Genomic DNA, 15686 nt, shown 5'->3' on the forward strand with positions numbered 1-15686 from the left:
AAATGTATCAAAATGGAATTCCAAAAATGGTTCAATGTATCTATAGTAAGGCAGAGAAAAATAGAGAAACAAAAACAAAAGAAGAAAAAGAAAATTTTAAAAATGAACTTCACACTTTAACCTTAACATACGAATAATTTCATTAAATAGTATAAATCTATCAATTAAAAGAGAGATTGGCAGAGAGAATGCAAAAGCAGAATGGATCATAAAACACAACCTACCATGGTCTGTTTATAAAAAAATACCTCACTTCAAGTATAATGATACTGACTAGTTGAAAGCAAAAATATGGGAGAAGATGTACATTAATCAGAATAAAATAGAAATAGCTATAAAATACCAGATAAAGTAGACTTCAGATCAAAGAACATTGTCAGAAGGCAGAGAGGATGCTTACACAGAGAGGATGCTTACATAGCAGCAAAAGGGCCAATCTACTAAAAAAGATAGTAACCTTAAATAAGTATCAGCCAAACAACAGAGCTGAAAATTATGTGAGACAAAAATTGATAGAACGCAAAGGAGAAATAGACAAATCTACAATTATATTTGGAGACCTCTGTCAAAAATTGGTAGAACAATGAGGCCGAAGACCAACAGAATATAGAACTCAATAACACCATGAACTAACAGGATCTCATGGATGTATAAGGAACACTCTTTGCAGCAAAAGCAGAATACACATACTTTTTCAAACATCCATGGAACATATATCAAGATAGATCATATCCTGGTTCATCAAACCAAATTTATAGAACTAAATACATACATTAGAAAATAGAGACAAAAAACCCTAAGTCAAAAATCTAAGGTCCCATCTTAAGAACCTAGGAAATAAAGGAGAAAAGTAAATCCCAACAAGCAGATGAAAGAAAATAAAGATAAAAGAAATTGGTAAAAGAAAATAGAGAAAATGAAACAAAAGTAACAACCATTAATATACAAAACAACTTGGATGAATCTCCAGAGAACTACATTGAATGAAAAATGCCAATCTCAAAAGTTTATGTATTATTCCATTTATATAATACTGTTGAAATAAATTCAAGAGTTTTATTTTAAAAATGAAAAACAGATTAGTTGTCAACAGAGGTTAAGGAGGCAGTGTAGCAGAGGGGAGGTAGATATAGATATAAAAGGGCAACATCTAGGTTCCTTTTGTTGATGGAAATGTTCTGTATTTTGATTGTATTAGTGTCAATATCCTGGTTACTATATTCTACTGTGGTTTTGCAAGACATAATTGAAGGAAATTGAGTAAAGGACACATAGGCTCTCCATCATTTTTACAACTACATATGAATCTTCAATTATGTCAAAATAAAGAGCTGAATTAAGGAAAATATCACAATTTTCAAAACTCTCTAGTGATTAAACAAATTCCTCAATCAAGAATGATTAAAAAGGGGATGCCTGGGTGGCTAAGCGGTTTAGTGCCTGCCTTTGGCCTGGGGCGTGATCCTGGAGTCCTGAGATCGAGTCAGGTTCCCTGCATGTAGCCTGCTTCTCCCTCTGCCTATGTCTCTGCCTATCTCTGTCTCTCATGAATAAATAAATAAATAGAATCTTTTTAAAAATGATTAAGAGACTTGAACATACAGTTCACCAAAGAAGGAAAAAAGTGCATGAAAACACTTTCATCATCGTTAATCACTAGGGATATACAGATTAAAAGCACAGTGAGAGCAGAGGCTCTCCGCTGGGTGGCTCAGTTGGTTAAACATCTACCTCCAGCTCAGGTCATGATCTCAGGGTCCTGGGATTGAGTCCCCAGTCTGGCTCCCTGGGACTCTGCTTTTCCCTCTCCATCTGCCCCTCCCTAACCCCCCAACTGCTGGTGCTTGTTCTCTCTAAAATAAATAAATAAAATCTTTAAAAAGTAAATAAAAGCACAATGAGATTCCACTACACATATATCAGAATGGCTAAAATTTGAAAAATGACAATACTGAGTGCTGAGAGGGAGACAGAAAAACTTGAACTCCCATAATTGTTGGTGAGAATGCAAATGGCATAGCCACTTTGGAAAACATTTTAGCAGTTTCTTATAAAGTTTAATATCCTTATCATATAACCCAATAATCATACTCCTGTTCATACAAAAATTAATCAAATATTTATAACAAATTTACTTATGGTCACCAAAAACTGGAAACACTCAACTATCCTTCAATTTGTGACTGGATAACCAAATCATATTATATCCACACAATGGGATACCATTCAGCAATAGAGAAGCACAAATTCCTGATACAATAATACAAATGTATCTCAAAGGAATTATGCTAACTGAAAGAAGCTAACTCAAAAAACTGCAATATTCTATGATCCCATTTACATGACATTTTTGAAAAGGAAAAACTAGGGACAGAAAAATCAGTGGCTGCAGATGATGAGTACAGGGAAGGAGGAGTGATTATGAAGTGACACAGAGAAATTCTGGAGAGGGGGATAGAGCTGTTATATAGAACTGTTCTACATCTTACTCAAGATGTACAACAGTTACATCAGTGTCGGCATTTGTCAAAATTGGAATAGCTGGAGGTTGAAAACCAAGAAACAAGAATGCCATCCTTGGCTCTGTTCTTTACTAGCTATGTGACCCTAGACAATTTGCCCTCCTTTCTGGGCCTCTTTTTCCTATTTAGGAATGAGGAAAATGAACTAAATGATCTCTGAGTCCTCTACACTTAAAAAAGTGTACTGTTCTGATATTGTTGTTGTTGTATATTACAACAACTGCAACCCTGGGAATCTGGAGTCCTGAATTTTAGATTTAACTCTGCCACTTTCTAGCTTTCTTCTTTTAGACACATTGCTCTACTTTCTCAGACTTCATGTATCCTACAAAATGAAAGTAATATGTCATTGTATATATATATGCCATGTTTTCTTTATCTATTCATCTACTGATGAACACTTAGGTTGTTTCCATGTTGGCCACTGTGAATAATGCTGTAACAAACATGGTGTGCAGATTACTCTTCCAGATACTGATTTTATTTCCTTTGGGTATAAATCTAAAAGTGGGATATCTGGATTATTATGATAGTTTCCCTTTTAATTTTTTGAAGAATTTCCATGCTATTTTCTAAAATGGTATAACAATTTCATTTCCATCATGAGTGTACAAAGGTACCCTTTTCTCCACATCCTCTCCAATACTTGTTATCTCTTGTCCTTTTGATAATAGCCATTTATGATAATATGAATAAACCTGAAAGGCATTATATGCTAAGTGAAATAAATCAGACATGGAGACAAATATTATATGATGTCACTTAAATATGGAATAAAAAAAAGAAGCTGAACTCCTAAAACCAGAAAGTAGAACAGTGATTGCCAGGAGGTAGAAGAATGGGAAATGTTGGTCAAAGGGCACAAGCTTTTGCTCTAAGATGAGTAAGTTCTGGAGATCTAATGTACATCTTGGTGATTTTAGTTCATAATATTGTGTTGTATACTTGAAATTTGCTAAGAGTAGACCTTAAATGTTCTTACCACATAAAAGGTAACTATGTGATGGACATGTTAATTAGCTTGATTGTGATGGTCATTTCATAATGTATATGCACATTAAATCATGCTGTACACCATAAAAAAATCACAACATACAACCTAAATATACAGAGTTTTTATCTGTCAATCATAGGCCAAGTAAGCTGGAAAAAATAATAAAAAATAAATTTTCAAATAAAAGAAAACAAGATGAAATTGATAAGATTTACCTCACAAAGTTGTGAAAACCACATTAGGTGTCATTTATTAAAGTGCTTGATGTATTAAAGGTGGGTACTAAGTCTTAGGAGGATCCATATATACAGAATTAAATGATCTCTAGATCATTTAACTCCTTTGGATCTCTAACTCCTTTAGAGTTCCAAAAATATGTGTTGGCAACCAAAGTTAGATTTTAAAATTATATATTAAAAAAAGAAAGAAAGAAAGAAAGAAAGAAAGAAAGAAAGAAAGAAAGAAAGAAAGAAAGAAAAAAAAAAAAAGAAAGAAAGAAAGAAAGAAAGAAAGAAAGAAAGAAAGAAAAGGAAAAGATTTTGCTGCAATTCTAACATGAGCTCTCTAGAGGTCTCTATTACCAAACAAATCAGCATATGTTCTACTGTTGATTTTGGCAGTTTAAAAACTGAATCTATTAGTCTCTTGTCAAATTCAATATTCTCCAAAGAGATTTCTTTGCACTTTGGACGCCACATCATTTGATTGTATGATCACATGAATCTTTCCTCTGTCAGGGTACTGAAGACCCTTCCTTCTCATAATCCTTATTAGCAACTTCAGACTGAGAGTAGAGCAGATACTATCTATAATCATATTATAATTTTTCAAAGGTGAATTTAATTGTTTCTTTCTCTATGTCAAAAACCACTGGCCCCAGATATTGCCCTGTTCCTTTCTAAACTCGGGTTATCATTTGTCAAAATAAACAATGAAACCAAAAAATGGAGGGACGTGGTAGAAGAAAGAAAAAGAAAATCTCAAGGCAGTGTTTTTCTCAACCACTGTTACTCACGGCAAGCTATATATTTCAGGCTGTTTCCACAGCACACACATGTATTTAACTAAAACAAACCTTTCACAAAGCAATAATTATCCTTACAGAGGGAGATGCACTTTTATATTTTCTATTCTAGTCTACCCGATTCTTTTTAATAGTGCTTTTAACACACTAGTTAATCCCATGAACCACTAAGCTTTGAAAAAATGCTGCCTTAAGGGGATGCGAAAACTAAAAAGAAGTACTCTGGTCTCATGTATTATATGCACCGTCGGACCTCAAAAGACTTTGTGAAGTGACAAGTCAAAGTGGCAAACAATATGCACAATGTGATTCCATTTCTACAAAGAATGTCACTGATTATTTATATATATATTTAAAGGAGTTGGGTAGGATGCTGTGCTGGGTTATGCCTTCTTTTCCAGTTCAAGTTAAGAGTTGGCCAAGTGAACTTCTATAAGATTTGGAAGATAGAAGCAAAACAGCAGCCATTACTCTCAGAAAGCTACTGTATCAGAAATGGTGACGGATGGAGGGGGGTGTCAAAGCTCCCCATCCATCTGGTCTCTCTGATCTCTGGCCCAGATATCTAACAGCAGCTCTGAGCTAATTAGAAGATGCTTGGCTCTGGATTCACAGAGATGAAATTATCCAGAGAAGATAGCTTCCCATAGTCTCCTCCATAAGCTCATGCTCCAGAACCCACACTGCTGGCCGGACACACTTGGCTTCTCAGCTTTCTCTATAAGCTCCAGGACTTGGCTTACCCATTGCTTCCCACATTCTGTGCTCTGACTCCCCTTCCAGACTTTCATCTCCTCCCTTCCAGCATTTTTATAAGGTCTTTCCTATAATAAATGTCGTCTTTCCATAATTTTTATCATGGTTCTGCTTCCCTGACTAAACCCTTTATGATACAGGTAAATATGAATCAATTGACAGTAGCTACCCCTGAAGAGGAGAAGAAAAGTGATAGGAAATATAAAGGATGATGCAAACTTTTCATTGTAGGATGTCTAAATCATGTAAAGTCTTACAATAGAGTGTATTTATGTATTATTTACATTATCAAAAGAAAGGAGAGAAAAGGAAAAGAATGCTTTTAAGATATCAAAGCACCCTCAGACACAAAAGTGCAAAGTAGAAAATAAAACCACCATTTTCTAAACATTCTAGAATGCATGTAAGTGACTTTCATTTCCAGATAAGTAACTATAAAGGTAGAAATGAAAAAAAAGAGAACTTTCTATACTTAGCACAAATTTAGTATCATGGGGGTGGGGAGTGGAAATGCTGTGCTAGAGCATGCTTCTCAGACCTCAAAGTGCAATTAGACCACCTGGCGGTCTGGTTCAAAAGCTGCTTCTGATTCAGCAGTCTGGGCAGGGCCTGATACTCGGCCTTCCCAGCCCATTTCGAGGTGATGTTGATCATAATGATTCATGGATCACGCTTTGAGTGGCAGAGCTCCAGGAACTAAATGACATAAAATCCAATGCTATGTGTGAACCTAGATTGGATATTGTTTCAGGGAGTGGGGGAGCAATAAAAGTCACTTGGAGGGTAATTAGTAAAATGAGAATGTGGACTGCATATTAGAAGATGTTATATAATTGAAGTTAGTTTTTTGGTAAGATATTGTTCTTATGGTTATGTAGAAGAATGTCCTTAGGAAAGGCATCTTGAAGTGTTTAAGGTGATAGACATGATGTGTGCAACTTAATATAATTGTAGAGATAAATTTTTCTTGTCAGTAAAATATGTATATTATAGTATATTATAATTACTATGTATAATAATACATATAAAATATATATTCTAGGGACACCTGAATGGCTCAGCAGTAAAGCGTCTGCCTTTGGCTCAGGGCATGAACCTGGAGTCTCGGGATCAACAGGGAGCCAGATGCGGGGCTCGATCACAGGACTCCGGGATCACAACCTGAGTCGAAGGCAGATACTTAACCAACTGAACCACTTAGGTACCCCTACAATGATATATTTGATAATAAAATACAATAAAAATAAATATATTTATATAATTATACATCTATAAATGTAAGTGGATATAATAAAGTATATTTTATATGTAATTATATATTATATGTGATAACATGTAATACTATATATTACTATGTGTATTGTAATTTATAATTTAGTAATTCTTTTTCCTCAAAAATACAGAAAGGTGAAGAAATAGAGGCAGAGAATGCTGAGCAAATGGCCCCAAGGATCCAGCAATAGAGGTGAGATGTGATGTTGTAGTTTGGAAATGACAGTGTTCCCCTCTACCTGAGTCCTGCGCTCCTGGGAAACTGCAGTGGTTAAGAAATCCTCTCAGCCTCTTGTGTTCGGAAAATGTGTACTGCAAAGAACCACCCTTCCCACATAACATAAATTAAGATTTGGGGATGAGCTTCTTGTTTACTTAAGACAAAGCCAGATACAGACTTTCCAAATTCTCATCCTTTGTCATAAGAGGTGAGCTGAATTGCTTGTTCCTGTTGGCCAAATTGAAAAAATGCCCACCTCCATACCTTGACCAAACTTTAGTCCGGCTTGTCTCCCTCTGCCAGAGCCCTGAACTTTGGCCCTTGAGGTTAAGCAAGCATTGGAGCAACTCCTCCTCAACAACATTTCCTGTTCTACCACCTGATCATGCCACCTGCTCATCCCATTCCTCCATTTCCAGTTGTTTCCAGCCTTGTTTTCTTCTCCTCATAAAACCAAAGTCCTTCTGTCTGGCCATTGACAGGCTTATAGATCTTATGGTGGGGAGCTTTGCCCTCTCTTTTAGGAAGTCTCCTTCTTCCTACTAGAATGGTCTTTTTGCATAAAGTCTCTACTTACATAAGTCCAAAAAAATTTTTTTTTAATTCGACAGAAGTGTAGTGGGAGAGATAGTTGCTCTGCACAAGTCAGAAGTGAGAGAAGGAGACACAGGCAGGGAGTTTCTGCATCAGGGGAAATCTTGGAGCAAGGACTCAAGAATCCCAGAAAGCACCTGCTACAAGGGAGAAAGGTCCTGGATGGCACTTTATTACTGCTCAGGTGACTCTGCTTTGTGATTCTTCAGGATAACCTCAGAAATTATGTCACTCTTGGTGTGACTGGCCATTTTTGGAAGGTGGCAAAAGGTCTGATTTGCAGCAAGTTGGCAATGGCTACTAATAATATTAATAGCTACTAGTTACTGAACTCCTAGAATGTGCCAGGAGCTAGACAGTGAACATCACATACCTTATTTCAAATCCATACAACTCTGAAAATATAGGCTTCATTCTCCATATTTTACACCAGAAGGAGCCATGTCTTTGAGGCTATTAAATGCAAAAGACGTAGAAGCGCTTTTCCTGGATGCCCTATATGAAAAAATGCCTTTGTTTGCTGTCTTTGCATCAGTGCTTCTGTGAACTTCTTTTTCTAGCAGTTCCACCTGAAACCATGCCTGACTGTAGCACTCTTCTGCTCAGCAGAGATAAATCGATAAATTCTCAGTTTGTCCTGCAGATGCCACCCTTGCCATGAGATAGGTCTCAGAACTCATCTCTCAGTACTGCAATTTATCAGAAATTCTCAGAGAAGAAAAAAGACTGGTCATGCCCTTCATGCAACCTAGATTTCAGTATGACTCTGAGGGTTCCCCAGCTCTAGTGAATTAATTAGAATCCTTCTTTTCTGTTTTCATTTTTAAGGTATTTCCTGTATTTTTGAATTGATAATACATTTGCATGGCTCTTAAGTTGAAAGGTATAAAAATGAGCAGTGAAAAAAATCTCCCTTCCACTACCATCACCCATCTGCCAAGTTTTTATGCCTCAAATAGAAAAGCTACTATTATTAGCTTCTTGTGTATCTTTCCGGAGCAATTTTATGCATATGCACGCAAATCTAAGTATATATTCCTTTGCTGTATTGTTTTATACAAATATTAGACAATCTGTTGTGCAATTTCTCCAGATAATAAGTCTTATAGGACTTTGCATTTTTAAACAACTGTATGGTGTTCCATTTCATGGGTCTATTAATTCATTTAATCAATTCTTTACATTTTAGGTTGATTTGGACATTTCGCTATTTAATAATAATATTGATACCATCACCGCTACTACTACTAATTGTAATCACTTACCCTAGGTATGGCACTGTTTTCAACACTTATATTAACCCATTTAAGCCAAACCACAGCCTTATAAGTCATGTATTTTTGTTATTACCATTTTACACATGAAGAAACAGAAGCAAGAAAAGTTCATCAGATGATTGGCCCAAGATTATCCCATCAGCAAGTGGTAGATTAAGAAAAACAAGTTGTAGAAAGCAAAGGAGGTCTGAAATGCTTGGTGGTTGGAGCCGTGGGGAGGGATGGAGGAGGGAAGCTGTGGAGTAGCCCCTACCACCACACAGGAGAGAGCAACCTACTTCCGAAGATGATGTGTCTGTAGGCTGGGCCTTGCCAGTTCTCTGGACCCAGCCATGATCTGGACATAGATGTGTTTTGGTTGTGTCAAAGAAGAACGACAAGTAAGAACCTCTCCTTTGGGATTTTGGGGGTAGCATCCTGGGATTCAAAATAGAAAAACAAGAAACAAAATGCCTCAGAGGGCTCACAAAATGCCTGCCCAGGCTCACAACTCATCCATAAAAAGATATGGAGCTGGTGGAAAATGCCAGACACTTCTCCACAGGGACACCACCTTCCTATCATTATCCTTATCTTCTACTCAAATGGCGTCACTGGCTCAGGTGTCACTATTTGGTTCAGGTTTCTCCTCAGCCATGTCAAATTATCAACCTTAATTACTCCGGTATCTAGTTCCATGACAGTCTTGGTCTGTTTGGGCTACTGTAATAAATATACCCTAGCCAGGGTGGTTACATAACAAAGATTTATTTCTCACAGTTCTAAAGGCTGGGAAGCCCAGGGGTCAAGACGCTAGCAAATTTGGTGTCTAGTAAGAGTCAGTTTCCTTGTTCACAGACAGCCTTCTTGTCATGTCTCTTGTGGCAGAAGGAATGAGAGAGCTCTCTGAGGTCTCTTTTAAAGAGCACTAATTCCACCTGTGAGGGCTTTACCCTCAGGACCTAACGTCCTCCCAAAGGTCCCACTTTCTGATAGCATCGCAACAGAGGATAAGATTTTGACATGAATTTCAGAGAGACACAAGCATTCAGTTCATAACAATGACCCCCCCCCCAAGCACCTTGAACTCCTGCCTTCTTGACCTCAACGATCTCCCTTATGCCATGAGACTGCTGCCAGCACACATGGTGCCTTTGTGCAAATTTGGAAGAGTCACAGCAGGATGCATTACAGATCTGGGATCCAGAAAAAGAAAGCTGCTCTTCTCTCTCCCGTTCGGTCTGTACTTTTACGGAGTAAACAGGAGAACAAATTTGACGCCGGCTACTTCTTATGTGTGTCGCCTGCAAAACCTTACCTCAGGCCTGCCCCTCACACCTAATCATTTCCTGCCCCAGGGCTTTTTTATTGGTCTTATGTTGTGGGAAACTGGTAGGAAACTACAGGACCTTCACATGTGTGTGACTCAGAAGTAGAGAGCAATTATCACCTATGGAGTAACCTTCCCTAAAATGAGATGGGAATCAAAGAGTAAATATTTCTTACTTAATTTTTTTTAATTTTATTTAAATTCAATTTGCCAACATATAGTATAACAGTGCTCATCTCATCATGTGCCCTCATTAATACCCATCACCCAGTTACCCTATCCCCTCACCCTGTTTCTTACTTTAGACACACAGTCCTGAGTTGCTTGTTAGGCAGCAAATTGTTCTCATTTTCTATTGCTGTTTCAGCAAATTGCCACAAACTTAGTAACTTAAAACAACACGAATTTGTTATCTCAAGTTCTGTAGGTCACAAGTTCAGGTTGGCTTGATGGGCTTCTTTGCTCTTAGTTACACAAGACCAAAATCAAAGTGTCTGAGGGTCAGGACTTCTCTCCAGATGCTCTGGGAAGAATCTGAATGCAAGCTCACTTGGGGTGTTGGAAGAATCCGTTTGATTTGTGATTACAGGTCCAAGGTTCCCATTTCCTTGCTGGCTGTCACCTAGAGGATGCCCTTAGCTTATAGGTCCCCTCTCCAGTCCTTACATCTCAGTAAAAGCATGTGGAACCCTTCTCACATTTAGAAGCTTTCTGACCTCCCCTTTTGCCATATCTCTAATGACTTCTTCTCTCCAGTTTCCAGCCATGAAAAGTTCTCTGCCTCTAAGAAGACACATGTTATTAGATTATGCCCACCTGGATAATCCAAAACAATCTTCCTATTTTAAGATCAACTGAATTACATCTGCAAAGTCCTTTCACTATAGTATTTAGATCAGTGTTTGGTTGAATAGCCAGGGGGTGGATAGCTTGGGGAATATCTGTAGAATTCTTACTAGCACATAACCAGTCATTCACAGGGGTGGCCATCTTAGAACTCATCTTTGTATTAGCTCTTTATTCTTACCTGCTTTGATCTCACTCTCTCTCACCTCTCCTCCCTGGATCACCCTTCCCAATAAAGTACTGGCATTTAACATTTGTCTCAGACTTTGCCTGGTGGAGAACCAATCTACAGTATTACCAGTGGCCCTTGAAAGCCGACCCTCAGGATGGGATTCTGAAACTGGTTCACTCACAAGTCAGATGGCCATAACAACCCCCATTCCTAGAGTCTTATGGCATGGCGATAACTTCTGGCATGCAGTAGCATTTCAGTTACCAAGGTTGTCATCTATAGTTTAATGGATGAGACACAGGTAGAACTTAAGATTTTGGGGTTGTACCTTGGTTTTAGCATCCAAGTGATAGTGAAATAATGATAATCTAATGAATTGTGGAGAAGGCTTATTTTTATTTTGAGATTGTAGATTCACATGATAGTTGTAACACATACAGAGAGATCCCATGTACACTTTACCCCTCGATGTCAATATCTTGTAAAATAGCCGAAATATTGACATTGATACAATCAAGTTGCAGAACACTTCCGTCACCACCAGGATCACTCATGTTGCCTTTTATGGCCACACTCATTTTCCTCCCACTGCCTTAGGCTCCTTATCCCTTGGCAATACTAATCTGTTCTCCACTTCTATAACTCTGTCATTTCTAGAGTATCATCTAAATGGAATCACTTTCAGTATGTAAAATTTGGGATTGTTTTTCTCACTTAGCATAAATTATCCAGAGATTCATCCAAGTTGGTGTGTCTGTCAATAGTTTATTTTCATTGCTAAGTAGTACTCTATGGAATGGGTGTACCACAGTTTGTTTCACCCACTGAAGGGTAACTGGGCTGTTTCCAGTTTTTATTACTGATTTTTAATTTAATATCATTGTGGTCAGGGAACATGTTCTCTAATAACTTAACAGTTTGGATTTAAATTATATTAAAATAAATTTACTATTTACTATTTCAAGTAATCCTATGGGATTGAGCAACCAGTGACACATAGAGGTAACTAACCCAATAGTGCTTTTTTTTTTTTTTTCCTGTTTCACTACCATTGTCTCTCATTTTTGCCCACTGGTCATACTTCAATTAGGTATTGGCATACAAAAGCTTTTCCCCAGGTTCTGCTTTCTGGTAGACCCAGGCTAAGACAAGTGATGTTGAGTTAGCCTCTTCTGGTTATTAGCCATAATCTCAGAACATGTTCTGTGTACTAATGCTAATAGTTGTATAGAAGGTAGCTAGAAGCAGGGGAACTCAGGAGGACTTTCAGACATTAGTTTAGATAACTTTGCTCCTGTTAATTCTTCAGAGCCCAAAGAATATAGAGAATTATTAAAGGCAAGCCTATACTTTAGGAGAAAAGGTATATGAATTCACAGAATGGGACAACAGGGAATATGTTTTAGAAAAATCATCCTGAAATCAATTATTTAAGAGATCATATCTTGGGATGCCTAAGTGACCCAACAGTTGAGCATCTGCCTTTGGCTCAGGGCATGATCCCGGGATCCAGGATCAAGTCCCACATCCAGCTCCCTGCATGGAGCCTGCTTCTCCCTCTGCCTATGTCTCTGCTTCTCTCTCTGTGTGTCTCTCATGAATAAATAGATAAAATAAAATCTTAAAAAAAGAGATCATATCTAAAAAGTCTTAATTTAAGATAGAAAATTCACATCTTGGAATCCTGGGGTGGATGTAGTTAATCATCACAATATGCATGAACTCTGCATAAATTAGGATTTGGTAGGAACTGTGAACTAAATAAAGATTTAACTGAAAATTATACTTTAAATTCAGACTATCATAGACTGTCGGGCTAGGATCTGTGCTCTTATAAGGGCTTATTGTCAGATACTCACGAATGCAGAGAAGAAGGAGAAAGGAGATATCATGTCTGGTAGAATTTCTCCGGTTTTAAAGGGATGACTCAGGATATTTCCAAGGCCCATTCACCTCTCATCAGCAGAAAGGAATATGAAATATATGAAAGTTCTGATGTCCTCAGAAGGACTCTGGAGGAGTCTTGAGTAAGTAGACTACTGAGGGAGGCAGGGTTGGAACTGACCTTGGTAAGGTTTGGCACTGCGGCAACATTGTGACGTGTGAGGAACACATTGTTTCTCAACAGGGGATGAGCCCAGAGCCAGAGAATGGTGCTGAATTTAAAGCATTCAGAGTCTGGATCCTAATAGGAGAGGTGGGAAGAAACCTAGGAGCAACCATGCTGAACATTTGTGTGGTATATTGAATTTTCTCAACTCTTAATAATTTTTCACATGAATGACAAGTTGGAAGGCTTGAAAGTGACATTGTATCAGGAGTATCCCCCTAGGAAAGAAACCCATAGAATTAGCTAGGTTGATTCAGTCTGCTACTTCAGTCATAAATTAAGATTCTTTGATATAAGGAAGGATATGGCAGTTAAATTTTAAGATTTATATGAATTGCAATACCCTTCATAGTATAGACCTCTATCAAACTGCCAGTAATGTCCTTACCAGTGCCTAGCTGGGCATGAATGGGTAGCAGTAGATAGCGCACTAGAAACCGCACTTTTTGTTTTTGTGATTGGTCAAGGCTAAGAGAAACAGAAATGTAGATGCTCTGTTACATCACCATGTTCAAATCTCTGATACTATCTCTATTGCCATTTGGGATGGAAAGGACATGCATCCTGAAGACTGTGCTATCTATGTGCAGTCATAAATTAAGTAACTTAAAACTTTCACAGGCATCCAAATGAGAGTGGAAGTCTGGCAAAGAGCTCAGAGAAGATTCAAAATGACAGGAAGTAGTGGAGTCTTCAAGGGGAGAAAGGATAAATATTCTTTAAAGGCCAGAACCGTATTCTGGGAATGGCCGAAACTAATCCTAAATAATGAGGGTTTCTGGAATGTACTGTCATGCTGCATAAGTGGGCTGTGGAAGAGACTGGTACTTGCTCAGCAATAGCACATCACAGTACCAAGGAAATGCATATAAGTGTACCTCTGAACTTTGGCTAAATTAAATATTTTTTTATTATTATTATTTATTTATGATAGTCATACAGAGAGAGAGAGAGGCAGAGACACAGGCAGAGGGAGAAGCAGGCTCCATGCACCGGAAGCCCGATGTGGGATTCGATCCCGGGTCTCCAGGATCGCGCCCTGGGCCAAAGGCAGGCGCCAAACCGCTGCGCCACCCAGGGATCCAGGGATCCAGGGCTAAATTAAACAGAAAAAATAATTCATTATGATGTTATTAGGTAGCTCACAGATCTGACAAGAAAATGAATAGCTTTGGCTCAGATTAATGGGCAGCATTCCTGCTCGACTGGGAAACAGATTATATCTCCACAGTTGTACCACAGGACCAGTCTATTAGAATCACTGTGGTGTCTAGGGCCACCATATTGACTCTACCATGAATTATCTCTAATTTTCTCTGCATCTTTGTATTTCTTCCTTCACATTCAAAATCTCAGGTAAGGAAGGAAGCATTTGGTACACTTTAGTTTACATGGTGAGAAAAAATCTTTGCCTCTTACAAGGACTCATGTGCTCTGAGTTGTTCTAGGTTTTGGTTTTTTTTGTTTTTGTTTTACAATATAAGTGGGCTGTATCTGCTGGGCAAAGACTGTTGGCAAATGTCTGTTTTCTATCACCTCATTGGCTGCTCAATATCCCACATGCATTCATCCTCTAATAATTGTACTTTACTGGAAAAGTTTGGAGTTATTTCTTACTTAAAAAAAATAAACATTGTGTATCTATAAGAATCCGAAGTTTTCTTTATGGAAGGTTTTATATTAATGATTTAGTTTCTTTGTTGCTAATCTGCATTATAGAAATTATGAATATTTGACAATTATTGGTCCATTTCAATACCTATTTTTCTGTAGACTTTTTAAAAGATTTATTTATTTGAGAGAGAGAGCAAGAGGGCAGTGGGGAGAGGCAGAGGGAGAGCGAAAGACTCCCAAGCAGACTCCACACTCAGCATGGAGCCAAAGTAGGGCTTGATCTCAGCACCCTGAGATCATGACCTAAGCCAAAACCAAGAATCAGATGCTTAACTGATTAGGCCACCCAGGCACCCCTTTCTGTAGATTTTAACAAATGTTGTTTTGTAGAAATATAACCCTATCATCTACATTTTCATATTTATTGGCATAAAATATCTTATTTTATAATATCTTAATATACTGTTATTTACTTTTAATGCCTGGAAAATCTCTGGTGAGATTTACCCTTCTCAGCTCTGATATTTTTAATATTTTTATATTTGTGCATTCTCTCTTTTCCTGATTAGTCTTGTTAGATATCAATTTTCAACAAATCAACTTTTTCTTTTGTTGATTTTTTGCTATTGGAGGGGTGAAACTTCATTGATTTCTTCTCCTATTTTTATTATTTCCTTCCTGTGCTTCTTTGGGTTTACTTTACAGGTTTTTATTTTAACTTCTTGAGACTTCTAGTTTCAGCTGTGATGTGTAAAAAGCTTAGAAGTTACCACTCTTATTCTTAATGCAAAATATGCATTACTTTCAAGTGCAGGTGGAATTTACAGAGCTAGACCATATGCTGGGCCACAAAACAAATCATGGTACATTTAGAAGGAGTGAAATACTTTAAACTATCTTCTAATTTTTGGGTTACCCAAAAATCTAAGGCCAAACTCCATCATCCAAAAAGAGTCTCAAATCCACTCTCTCCATC

The 15686-nt window shown here is 37.7% G+C and overlaps 1 long non-coding RNA gene across 2 annotated transcripts in view; it reads right to left on the reverse strand.

The window, feature by feature from the left end:
* Positions 1-15686, reverse strand: part of LOC121474518 — a 57693-nt gene that overhangs the window by 29443 nt on the left and 12564 nt on the right. Inside the window, exon 1 of one of the 2 annotated variants that reach the window (XR_005983421.1) lies at positions 12846-13029. The exons of the other annotated variant lie outside the window; for it this stretch is intronic. This is a non-coding gene — a long non-coding RNA (uncharacterized LOC121474518). Of the gene's footprint in view, positions 1-12845; positions 13030-15686 lie in introns of those variants that run through there. 2 annotated transcript variants of the gene reach the window in all.

This window comes from Vulpes lagopus, chromosome 13 (genome assembly GCF_018345385.1).
Source record: "Vulpes lagopus strain Blue_001 chromosome 13, ASM1834538v1, whole genome shotgun sequence".
In the NCBI taxonomy this organism is placed as follows: Eukaryota; Metazoa; Chordata; class Mammalia; order Carnivora; family Canidae; genus Vulpes; species Vulpes lagopus.